A 12046-nucleotide genomic window follows, 5' to 3' on the forward strand; every position below is an offset into this window, starting at 1 on the left:
GTACTGATATTATTCCTCTTCAACTGACCGCTTTGTTTTCTATGCAAAAACCACTTCGCCACAGAATACTCGATATTATTGGCATAGCAAGTTCTGCTCTTCTCCTTTCAAAACTTGCTAAAAGCTGTATTTAAAAGAACAGATTGGCCGGGGTAATTCACACCCTTCAATGCCAGCTTAATGTTTAGGTTAGTGGGAATCACAGAGGAATTAGGGATGGAAACTTCTTTGCTGGTGGTAGAAGCGGTCTGGTGAATTTTTAGAGAGAAGAGGCCGTCGATGTTTGAATGTAGAAAATTGTTCTGGCTGCAGCCTGCAGTATGGACTTGTTGGTGTGTGTAGCTCCCAGTGTTCTGACAGCGCGACGTTTTGGGGAAGCATGTGATTCAGCAGCTACCAGTGGGCTTCGTGCGGCGGAGATTTTGTGGCTGTTAGCGGAGTTGATAACAGAGGGTCGTTAAGAGAAGCCTGCATGCAGTAGGCAAAGGAGTAATGTTTGCCGGCGGGGGACGTGCGGCGATTAACCTGTGCGGTAGTGAAAAGGAGTTAAAAAGAAGGAAGCGTGCGGATGCGGAAAGAATGGAATAATTGTGGTAGGCTGCCGGCTGAGTACTTTGGTGAATGTTTGGTGTGGGTCCGGCGCTGCCGATTGGATGGTGGGGCTGCAGTGTGAGTCAGATAAAAAAAAAAAAAGAACATTAGTAGGATCCAATGGGACCAACTGGCATGTATAGAGGCGTGTAATGCAAAAGGGATGTTTTTGGTGGCATCTCTCGCTTACGGCCATACCACCCTGAACACGCCCGATCTCATCCGATCTCGGAAGCCAAGCAGGGTAGGGTCTGGTTAGTGCTTGGATGGGAGACCTCCTGGGAATACCAGGTGCTGTAAGCTTTTCTCACTTTTACTTTATACAGGGGGCGCTCCACTTCACGAATAATTTAAATCTATCACTCCCCTTCCATTTTACTATTTTATATATATATATTTTTTTCTCTCATTCATAAAGGCAGCTTTTACACACCGTTTTACTCTAAATACTTCCTGGTAATTCTGGGTGCTGTAAGCTGTTCGTGCCTTTATTCCACCAGGGCGCGATCTTCTCACAAACTTGAAGACGGTCACTCCCCATTCACGTTTTACAACTTATTGTTAATGATAAAGAGACAGCTTTTTACACACAGTTTTAAACAAAGTACTGATATTATTCCTCTTCAACTGACCGCTTTGTTTTCTATGCAAAAACCACTTCGCCACAGAAGACTCGATATTATTGGCATAGCAAGTTCTGCTCTTCTCCTTTCAAAACTTGCTAAAAGCTGTATTTAAAAGAACAGATTGGCCGGGGTAATTCACACCCTTCAATGCCAGCTTAATGTTTAGGTTAGTGGGAATCACAGAGGAATTAGGGATGGAAACTTCTTTGCTGGTGGTAGAAGCGGTCTGGTGAATTTTTAGAGAGAAGAGGCCGTCGATGTTTGAATGTAGAAAATTGTTCTGGCTGCAGCCTGCAGTATGGACTTGTTGGTGTGTGTAGCTCCCAGTGTTCTGACAGCGCGACGTTTTGGGGAAGCATGTGATTCAGCAGCTACCAGTGGGCTTCGTGCGGCGGAGATTTTGTGGCTGTTAGCGGAGTTGATAACAGAGGGTCGTTAAGAGAAGCCTGCATGCAGTAGGCAAAGGAGTAATGTTTGCCGGCGGGGGACGTGCGGCGATTAACCTGTGCGGTAGTGAAAAGGAGTTAAAAATAAGGAAGTGTGCGGATGCGGAAAGAATGGAATAATTGTGGTAGGCTGCCGGCTGAGTAGTTTGGTGAATGTTTGGTGTGGGTCCGGCGCTGCCGATTGGATGGTGGTGCTGCAGTGTGAGTCAGATAAAAAAAAAAAAAAAACAGGAGTAGGATCCAATGGGACTAACTGGCATGTATAGACGCGTGTAATGCAAAAGGGCTGTTTTTGGTCGCGTCTCTCGCTTATGGCCATACCACCCTGAACACGCCCGATCTCATCCGATCTCGGAAGCCAAGCAGGGTAGGGTCTGGTTAGTACTTGGATGGGAGACCTCCTGGGAATACCAGGTGCTGTAAGCTTTTCTCACTTTTACTTTATACAGGGGGCGCTCCACTTCACGATTAATTTAAATCTATCACTCCCCTTCCATTTTACTATTTTATATATATTTTTTTTTCTCTCATTCATAAAGGCAGCTTTTACACACCGTTTTACTCTAAATACTTCCTGGTAATTCTAGGTGCTGTAAGCTGTTCGTGCCTTTATTCCACCAGGGCGCGATCTTCTCACAAACTTGAAGACGGTCACTCCCCATTCACGTTTTACAACTTATTGTTAATGATAAAGAGACAGCTTTTTACACACAGTTTTAAACAAAGTACTGATATTATTCCTCTTCAACTGACCGCTTTGTTTTCTATGCAAAAACCACTTCGCCACAGAAGACTCGATATTATTGGCATAGCAAGTTCTGCTCTTCTCCTTTCAAAACTTGCTAAAAGCTGTATTTAAAAGAACAGATTGGCCGGGGTAATTCACACCCTTCAATGCCAGCTTAATGTTTAGGTTAGTGGGAATCACAGAGGAATTAGGGATGGAAACTTCTTTGCTGGTGGTAGAAGCGGTCTGGTGAATTTTTAGAGAGAAGAGGCCGTCGATGTTTGAATGTAGAAAATTGTTCTGGCTGCAGCCTGCAGTATGGACTTGTTGGTGTGTGTAGCTCCCAGTGTTCTGACAGCGCAACGTTTTGGGGAAGGATGTGATTCAGCAGCTACCAGTGGGCTTCGTGCGGCGGAGATTTTGTGGCTGTTAGCGGAGTTGATAACAGAGGGTCGTTAAGAGAAGCCTGCATGCAGTAGGCAAAGGAGTAATGTTTGCCGGCGGGGGACGTGCGGCGATTAACCTGTGCGGTAGTGAAAAGGAGTTAAAAAGAAGGAAGTGTGCGGATGCGGAAAGAATGGAATAATTGTGGTAGGCTGCCGGCTGAGTACGTTGGTGAATGTTTGGTGTGGGTCCGGCGCTGCCGATTGGATGGTGGGGCTGCAGTGTGAGTCAGATAAAAAAAAAAAAAAAAGAACATTAGTAGGATCCAATGGGACCAACTGGCATGTATAGAGGCGTGTAATGCAAAAGGGATGTTTTTGGTGCCATCTCTCGCTTACGGCCATACCACCCTGAACACGCCCGATTTCGTCTGATTTCGGAAGCTAAGCAGTGTAGGGTCTGGTTAGTACTTGGATGGGAGACCACCTGGGAATACCAGGTGCTGTAAGCTTTTCTCACTTTTACTTTATACAGGGGGCGCTCCACTTCACGATTAATTTAAATCTATCACTCCCCTTCCATTTTACTATTTTATGTATATATATATATATTTTTTTTTTTCTCTCATTCATAAAGGCAGCTTTTAGAAACCGTTTTTCTCTAAATACTTCCTGGTAATTCTAGGTGCTGTAAGCTGTTTGTGCCTTTATTCCACCAGGGCGCGATCTTCTCACAAACTTGAAGACTGTCACTCCCCATTCACGTTTTAAAACTTATTGTTAATGATAAAGAGACAGCTTTTTACACACAGTTTTAAACAAAATACTGATATTATTCCTCTTCAACTGACCGCTTTGTTTTCTATGCAAAAACCACTTCGCCACAGAAGACTCGATATTATTGGCATAGCAAGTTCTGCTCTTCTCCTTTCAAAACTTGCTAAAAGCTGTATTTAAAAGAACAGATTGGCCGGGGTAATTCACACCCTTCAATGCCAGCTTAATGTTTAGGTTAGTGGGAATCACAGAGGAATTAGGGATGGAAACTTCTTTGCTGGTGGTAGAAGCGGTCTGGTGAATTTTTAGAGAGAAGAGGCCGTCGATGTTTGAATGTAGAAAATTGTTCTGGCTGCAGCCTGCAGAATGGACTTGTTGGTGTGTGTAGCTCCCAGTGTTCTGACAGCGCGACGTTTTGGGGAAGCATGTGATTCAGCAGCTACCAGTGGGCTTCGTGCGGCGGAGATTTTGTGGCTGTTAGCGGAGTTGATAACAGAGGGTCGTTAAGAGAAGCCTGCATGCAGTAGGCAAAGGAGTAATGTTTGCCGGCGGGGGACGTGCGGCGATTAACCTGTGCGGTAGTGAAAAGGAGTTAAAAAGAAGGAAGTGTGCGGATGCGGAAAGAATGGAATAATTGTGGTAGGCTGCCGGCTGAGTACTTTGGTGAATGTTTGGTGTGGGTCCGGCGCTGCCGATTGGATGGTGGGGCTGCAGTGTGAGTCAGATAAAAAAAAAAAAAAAGAACATTAGTAGGATCCAATGGGACCAACTGGCATGTATAGAGGCGTGTAATGCAAAAGGGATGTTTTTGGTGCCATCTCTCGCTTACGGCCATACCACCCTGAACACGCCCGATCTCGTCTGATCTCGGAAGCTAAGCAGGGTAGGGTCTGGTTAGTACTTGGATGGGAGACCACCTGGGAATACCAGGTGCTGTAAGCTTTTCTCACTTTTACTTTATACAGGGGGCGCTCCACTTCACGATTAATTTAAATCTATCACTCCCCTTCCATTTTACTATTTTATATATATATATATTTTTTTTTTTCTCTCATTCATAAAGGCAGCTTTTAGAAACCGTTTTACTCTAAATACTTCCTGGTAATTCTAGGTGCTGTAAGCTGTTCGTGCCTTTATTCCACCAGGGCGCGATCTTCTCACAAACTTGAAGACTGTCACTCCCCATTCACGTTTTACAACTTATTGTTAATGATAAAGAGACAGCTTTTTACACACAGTTTTAAACAAAGTACTGATATTATTCCTCTTCAACTGACCGCTTTGTTTTCTATGCAAAAACCACTTCGCCACAGAATACTCGATATTATTGGCATAGCAAGTTCTGCTCTTCTCCTTTCAAAACTTGCTAAAAGCTGTATTTAAAAGAACAGATTGGCCGGGGTAATTCACACCCTTCAATGCCAGCTTAATGTTTAGGTTAGTGGGAATCACAGAGGAATTAGGGATGGAAACTTCTTTGCTGGTGGTAGAAGCGGTCTGGTGAATTTTTAGAGAGAAGAGGCCGTCGATGTTTGAATGTAGAAAATTGTTCTGGCTACAGCCTGCAGTATAGACTTGTTGGTGTGTGTAGCTCCCAGTGTTCTGACAGCGCGACGTTTTGGGGAAGCATGTGATTCAGCAGCTACCAGTGGGCTTCGTGCGGCGGAGATTTTGTGGCTGTTAGCGGAGTTGATAACAGAGGGTCGTTAAGAGAAGCCTGCATGCAGTAGGCAAAGGAGTAATGTTTGCCGGCGGGGGACGTGCGGCGATTAACCTGTGCGGTAGTGAAAAGGAGTTAAAAAGAAGGAAGTGTGCGGATGCGGAAAGAATGGAATAATTGTGGTAGGCTGCCGGCTGAGTAGTTTGGTGAATGTTTGGTGTGGGTCCGGCGCTGCCGATTGGATGGTGGGGCTGCAGTGTGAGTCAGATAAAAAAAAAAAAAAGAACATTAGTAGGATCCAATGGGACCAACTGGCATGTATAGAGGCGTGTAATGCAAAAGGGCTGTTTTTGGTAGCATCTCTCGCTTACGGCCATACCACCCTGAACACGCCCGATCTCGTCTGATCTCGGAAGCTAAGCAGGGTAGGGTCTGGTTAGTACTTGGATGGGAGACCACCTGGGAATACCAGGTGCTGTAAGCCTTTCTCACTTTTACTTTATACAGGGGGCGCTCCACTTCACGATTAATTTAAATCTATCACTCCCCTTCCATTTTACTATTTTATATATATATTTTTTTTCTCTCATTCATAAAGGCAGCTTTTAGAAACCGTTTTACTCTAAATACTTCCTGGTAATTCTAGGTGCTGTAAGCTGTTCGTGCCTTTATTCCACCAGGGCGCGATCTTCTCACAAACTTGAAGACTGTCACTCCCCATTCACATTTTACAACTTATTGTTAATGATAAAGAGACAGCTTTTTACACACAGTTTTAAACAAAGTACTGATATTATTCCTCTTCAACTGACCGCTTTGTTTTCTATGCAAAAACCACTTCGCCACAGAAGACTCGATATTATTGGCATAGCAAGTTCTGCTCTTCTCCTTTCAAAACTTGCTAAAAGCTGTATTTAAAAGAACAGGTTGGCCGGGGTAATTCACACCCTTCAATGCCAGCTTAATGTTTAGGTTAGTGGGAATCACAGAGGAATTAGGGATGGAAACTTCTTTGCTGGTGGTAGAAGCGGTCTGGTGAATTTTTAGAGAGAAGAGGCCGTCGATGTTTGAATGTAGAAAATTGTTCTGGCTGCAGCCTGCATTATGGACTTGTTGGTGTGTGTAGCTCCCAGTGTTCTGACAGCGCGACGTTTTGGGGAAGCATGTGATTCAGCAGCTACCAGTGGGCTTCGTGCGGTGGAGATTTTGTGGCTGTTAGCGGAGTTGATAACAGAGGGTCGTTAAGAGAAGCCTGAATGCAGTAGGCAAAGGAGTAATGTTTGCCGGCGGGGGACGTGCGGCGATTAACCTGTGCGGTAGTGAAAAGGAGTTAAAAAGAAGGAAGTGTGCGGATGCGGAAAGAATGGAATAATTGTGGTAGGCTGCCGGCTGAGTAGTTTGGTGAATGTTTGGTGTGGGTCCGGCGCTGCCGATTGGATGGTGGGGCTGCAGTGTGAGTCAGATAAAAAAAAAAAAAAACAGGAGTAGGATCCAATGGGACTAACTGGCATGTATAGACGCGTGTAATGCAAAAGGGCTGTTTTTGGTAGCATCTCTCGCTTACGGCCATACCACCCTGAACACGCCCGATCTCGTCTGATCTCGGAAGCTAAGCAGGGTAGGGTCTGGTTAGTACTTGGATGGGAGACCACCTGGGAATACCAGGTGCTGTAAGCCTTTCTCACTTTTCCATTATACAGGGGGCGCTCCACTTCACGATTAATTTAAATCTATCACTCCCCTTCCATTTTACTATTTTATATATATATATATTTTTTTTCTCTCATTCATAAAGGCAGCTTTTAGAAACCGTTTTACTCTAAATACTTCCTGGTAATTCTAGGTGCTGTAAGCTGTTCGTGCCTTTATTCCACCAGGGCGCGATCTTCTCACAAACTTGAAGACTGTCACTCCCCATTCACGTTTTACAACTTATTGTTAATGATAAAGAGACAGCTTTTTACACAGAGTTTTAAACAAAGTACTGATATTATTCCTCTTCAACTGACCGCTTTGTTTTCTATGCAAAAACCACTTCGCCACAGAAGACTCGATATTATTGGCATAGCAAGTTCTGCTCTTCTCCTGTCAAAACTTGCTAAAAGCTGTATTTAAAAGAACAGATTGGCCGGGGTAATTCACACCCTTCAATGCCAGCTTAATGTTTAGGTTAGTGGGAATCACAGAGGAATTAGGGATGGAAACTTCTTTGCTGGTGGTAGAAGCGGTCTGGTGAATTTTTAGAGAGAAGAGGCCGTCGATGTTTGAATGTAGAAAATTGTTCTGGCTGCAGCCTGCAGTATGGACTTGTTGGTGTGTGTAGCTCCCAGTGTTCTGACAGCGCGACGTTTTGGGGAAGCATGTGATTCAGCAGCTACCAGTGGGCTTCGTGCGGCGGAGATTTTGTGGCTGTTAGCGGAGTTGATAACAGAGGGTCGTTAAGAGAAGCCTGCATGCAGTAGGCAAAGGAGTAATGTTTGCCGGCGGGGGACGTGCGGCGATTAACCTGTGCGGTAGTGAAAAGGAGTTAAAAAGAAGGAAGTGTGCGGATGCGGAAAGAATGGAATAATTGTGGTAGGCTGCCGGCTGAGTAGTTTGGTGAATGTTTGGTGTGGGTCCGGCGCTGCCGATTGGATGGTGGGGCTGCAGTGTGAGTCAGATAAAAAAAAAAAAAACCAGGAGTAGGATCCAATGGGACTAACTGGCATGTATAGGCGCGTGTAATGCAAAAGGGCTGTTTTTGGTAGTATCTCTCGCTTACGGCCATACCACCCTGAACACGCCTGATCTCGTCTGATCTCGGAAGCTAAGCAGGGTAGTGTCTGGTTAGTACTTCGATGGGAGACCACCTGGGAATACCAGGTGCTGTAAGCTTTTCTCACTTTTACTTTATACAGGGGGCGCTCCACTTCACGATTAATTTAAATCTATCACTCCCCTTCCATTTTACTATTTTATATATATATATATATATTTTCTCTCATTCATAAAGGCAGCTTTTAGAAACCGTTTTACTCTAAATACTTCCTGGTAATTCTAGGTGCTGTAAGCTGTTCGTGCCTTTATTCCACCAGGGCGCGATCTTCTCACAAACTTGAAGACTGTCACTCCCCATTCACGTTTTACAACTTATTGTTAATGATAAAGAGACAGCTTTTTACACACAGTTTTAAACAAAGTACTGATATTATTCCTCTTCAACTGACCGCTTTGTTTTCAATGCAAAAACCGCTTCGCCACAGAAGACTCGATATTATTGGTATAGCAAGTTCTGCTCTTCTCCTTTCAAAACTTGCTAAAAGCTGTATTTAAAAGAACAGATTGGCCGGGGTAATTCACACCCTTCAATGCCAGCTTAATGTTTAGGTTAGTGGGAATCACAGAGGAATTAGGGATGGAAACTTCTTTGCTGGTGGTAGAAGTGGTCTGGTGAATTTTTAGAGAGAAGAGGCCGTCGATGTTTGAATGTAGAAAATAGTTCTGGCTGCAGCCTGCAGTATGGACTTGTTGGTGTGTGTAGCTCCCAGTGTTCTGACAGCGCGACGTTTTGGGGAAGCATGTGATTCAGCAGCTACCAGTGGGCTTCGTGCGGCGGAGATTTTGTGGCTGTTAGCGGAGTTGATAACAGAGGGTCGTTAAGAGAAGCCTACATGCAGTAGGCAAAGGAGTAATGTTTGCTGGCGGGGGACGTGCGGCGATTAACCTGTGCGGTAGTGAAAAGGAGTTAAAAAGAAGGAAGTGTGCGGATGCGGAAAGAATGGAATAATTGTGGTAGGCTGCCGGCTGAGTAGTTTGGTGAATGTTTGGTGTGGGTCCGGCGCTGCCGATTGGATGGTGGGGCTGCAGTGTGAGTCAGATAAAAAAAAAAAAAACAGGAGTAGGATCCAATGGGACTAACTGGCATGTATAGACGCGTGTAATGCAAAAGGGCTGTTTTTGGTAGCATCTCTCGCTTACGGCCATACCACCCTGAACACGCCCGATCTCGTCTGATCTTGGAAGCTAAGCAGCGTAGGGTCTGGTTAGTACTTGGATGGGAGACCACCTGTGAATACCAGGTGCTGTAAGCTTTTCTCACTTTTACTTTATACAGGGGGCGCTCCACTTCACGATTAATTTAAATCTATCACTCCCCTTCCATTTTACTATTTTATATATATATTTTTTTTTTTCTCTCATTCATAAAGGCAGCTTTTAGAAACCGTTTTACTCTAAATACTTCCTGGTAATTCTAGGTGCTGTAAGCTGTTCGTGCCTTTATTCCACCAGGGCGCGATCTTCTCACAAACTTGAAGACTGCCACTCTCCATTCACGTTTTACAACTTATTGTTAATGATAAAGAGACAGCTTTTTACACAGAGTTTTAAACAAAGTACTGATATTATTCCTCTTCAACTGACCGCTTTGTTTTCTATGCAAAAACCACTTCGCCACAGAAGACTCGATATTATTGGCATAGCAAGTTCTGCTCTTCTCCTTTCAAAACTTGCTAAAAGCTGTATTTAAAAGAACAGATTGGCCGGGGTAATTCACACCCTTCAATGCCAGCTTAATGTTTAGGTTAGTGGGAATCACAGAGGAATTAGGGATGGAAACTTCTTTGCTGGTGGTAGAAGCGGTCTGGTGAATTTTTAGAGAGAAGAGGCCGTCGATGTTTGAATGTAGAAAATTGTTCTGGCTGCAGCCTGCAGTATGGACTTGTTGGTGTGTGTAGCTCCCAGTGTTCTGACAGCGCGACGTTTTGGGGAAGCATGTGATTCAGCAGCTACCAGTGGGCTTCGTGCGGCGGAGATTTTGTGGCTGTTAGCGGAGTTGATAACAGAGGGTCGTTAAGAGAAGCCTGCATGCAGTAGGCAAAGGAGTAATGTTTGCCGGCGGGGGACGTGCGGCGATTAACCTGTGCGGTAGTGAAAAGGAGTTAAAAAGAAGGAAGTGTGCGGATGCGGAAAGAATGGAATAATTGTGGTAGGCTGCCGGCTGAGTAGTTTGGTGAATGTTTGGTGTGGGTCCGGCGCTGCCGATTGGATGGTGGGGCTGCAGTGTGAGTCAGATAAAAAAAAAAAAAAAAAAAAAAAACAGGAGTAGGATCCAATGGGACTAACTGGCATGTATAGAGGCGTGTAATGCAAAAGGGCTGTTTTTGTTAGCGGTTCTTGCTTACGGCTATACTACCCTGAACACGCATGATCTTGGAAGCTAAGCAGAGTATGGTCTGGTTAGTACTTGGAAGGGAGACCACTTGGGAATACCAGGTGCTGTAAGCTTTTCTCACTTTTACTTTATACAGGGGGCGCTCCACTTCACGATTAATTTAAATCTATCACTCCCCTTCCATTTTACTATTTTATTTATATATATATATTCTCTCTTTCATAAAGGCAGCTTTTAGAAACCGTTTTACTCTAAATACTGCCTGGTAATTCTAGGTGCTGTAAGCTGTTCGTGCCTTTATTCCACCAGGCCGCGATCTTCTCACAAACTTGAAGACTTTCACTCCCCATTCACGTTTTACAACTTATTGTTAATAATAAAGAGACAGCTTTTTACACACAGTTTTAAACAAAGTACTGATATAATTCCTCTTCAACTCACCACTTTGTTTTCTATGCAAAAACCACTTCACCACAGAAGACTCGATATTATTGGCATAGCAAGGTCTGCTCTTCTCCTCCTTTCAAAACTCGCTAAAAGCTGTATTTAAAAGAGCAGGTTGGCCGGGGTAATTCACACCCTTCAATGCCAGATTAATGTTTAGGTTAGTGGGAATCACAGAGGAATTAGGGATGGAAACATCTTTGCTGGTGGTAGAAGCGGTCTGGTGAATTTTTAGAGAGAAGAGGCCGTCGATGTTTGAATGTAGAAAATTGTTCTGGCTGCAGCCTGCAGTATGGACTTGTTGGTGTGTGTAGCTCCCAGTGTTCTGACAGCGCGACGTTTTGGGGAAGCATGTGATTCAGCAGCTACCAGTGGGCTGTTTGCGGCGGAGATTTTGTGGCTGTTAGCGGAGTTGATAACAGAGGGTCGTTAAGAGAAGCCTACATGCAGTAGGCAAAGGAGTAATGTTTGCCGGCGGGGGACGTGCGGCGATTAACCTGTGAGGTAGTGAAAAGGACTTAAAGAGAAGGAAGTGTGTGGATGCGGAAAGAATGGAATAATTGTGGTAGGCTGCCGGCTGAGTAGTTTGGTGAATGTTTGGTGTGGGTCCGACGCTGCCGATTGGATGGTGGTGCTGCAGTGTGAGTCAGATAAAAAAAAAAAAAAAAACCAGGAGTAGGATCCAATGGGACTAACTGGCATGTATAGACGCGTGTAATGCAAAAGGACAGTTTTGGGTAGTGTCTCTCGCTTGCGGCCATACCACCCTGAACTTGCCTGATCTTGAAAGCTAAGCAGAGTATGGTCTGGTTAGTACTTGGAAGGGAGACCAGCTGGGAATACCTGGTGCTGTAAGCTTTTCTCACTTTTACTTCATACAGGGGGCGCTCCACTTCACGATTAATTTAAATCTATCACTCCCCTTCCATTTTACTATTTTATATATATATATATATATATTTTCTCTCTCTTTCATAAAGGCAGCTTTTGGAAACCGTTTTACTCTTAATACTGCCTGGTAATTCTAGGTGCTGTAAGCTGTTCGTGCCTTTATTCCACCAGGGAGCGATCTTCTCACAAACTTGAAGACTGTCACTCCCCATTCACGTTTTACAACTTATTGTTAATAATAAAGAGACAGCTTTTTACACTCAGTTTTAAACAAAGTACTGATATAATTCCTCTTCAACTCACCGCTTTGTTTTCTATGCAAAAACCACTTCGCCACAGAAGACTCGAT

At 44.3% G+C, this 12046-nt stretch overlaps 8 non-coding genes and 1 pseudogene across 8 annotated transcripts; all 9 read left to right on the top strand.

The window, feature by feature from the left end:
* Positions 1-775: 775 nt before the first annotated feature.
* On the top strand, positions 776-894 carry LOC125733979 (5S ribosomal RNA). The gene has a single exon (XR_007393309.1). It is a non-coding gene; the product is annotated as a 5S ribosomal RNA (ribosomal RNA).
* A 1076-nt stretch (positions 895-1970) lies between these two features.
* Positions 1971-2089, top strand: LOC125732690 (5S ribosomal RNA). Its single transcript, XR_007392063.1, has one exon. It is a non-coding gene; the product is annotated as a 5S ribosomal RNA (ribosomal RNA).
* Positions 2090-3166: 1077 nt separating this feature from the next.
* LOC125736498 (5S ribosomal RNA) lies at positions 3167-3285 on the top strand. The gene has a single exon (XR_007395776.1). It is a non-coding gene; the product is annotated as a 5S ribosomal RNA (ribosomal RNA).
* A 1088-nt stretch (positions 3286-4373) lies between these two features.
* On the top strand, positions 4374-4492 carry LOC125736867 (5S ribosomal RNA). The gene has a single exon (XR_007396135.1). It is a non-coding gene; the product is annotated as a 5S ribosomal RNA (ribosomal RNA).
* Positions 4493-5575: 1083 nt separating this feature from the next.
* Positions 5576-5694, top strand: LOC125734182 (5S ribosomal RNA). The gene has a single exon (XR_007393506.1). It is a non-coding gene; the product is annotated as a 5S ribosomal RNA (ribosomal RNA).
* Positions 5695-6768: 1074 nt separating this feature from the next.
* On the top strand, positions 6769-6887 carry LOC125734194 (5S ribosomal RNA). The gene has a single exon (XR_007393517.1). It is a non-coding gene; the product is annotated as a 5S ribosomal RNA (ribosomal RNA).
* A 1078-nt stretch (positions 6888-7965) lies between these two features.
* Positions 7966-8084, top strand: LOC125736027 (5S ribosomal RNA). The gene has a single exon (XR_007395310.1). It is a non-coding gene; the product is annotated as a 5S ribosomal RNA (ribosomal RNA).
* Positions 8085-9161: 1077 nt separating this feature from the next.
* LOC125736435 (5S ribosomal RNA) lies at positions 9162-9280 on the top strand. The gene has a single exon (XR_007395713.1). It is a non-coding gene; the product is annotated as a 5S ribosomal RNA (ribosomal RNA).
* Positions 9281-10366: 1086 nt separating this feature from the next.
* On the top strand, positions 10367-10475 carry LOC125732323 (5S ribosomal RNA; annotated as a pseudogene).
* Positions 10476-12046: the final 1571 nt, after the last annotated feature.

Source organism: Brienomyrus brachyistius, chromosome 2 (genome assembly GCF_023856365.1).
Source record: "Brienomyrus brachyistius isolate T26 chromosome 2, BBRACH_0.4, whole genome shotgun sequence".
In the NCBI taxonomy this organism is placed as follows: Eukaryota; Metazoa; Chordata; class Actinopteri; order Osteoglossiformes; family Mormyridae; genus Brienomyrus; species Brienomyrus brachyistius.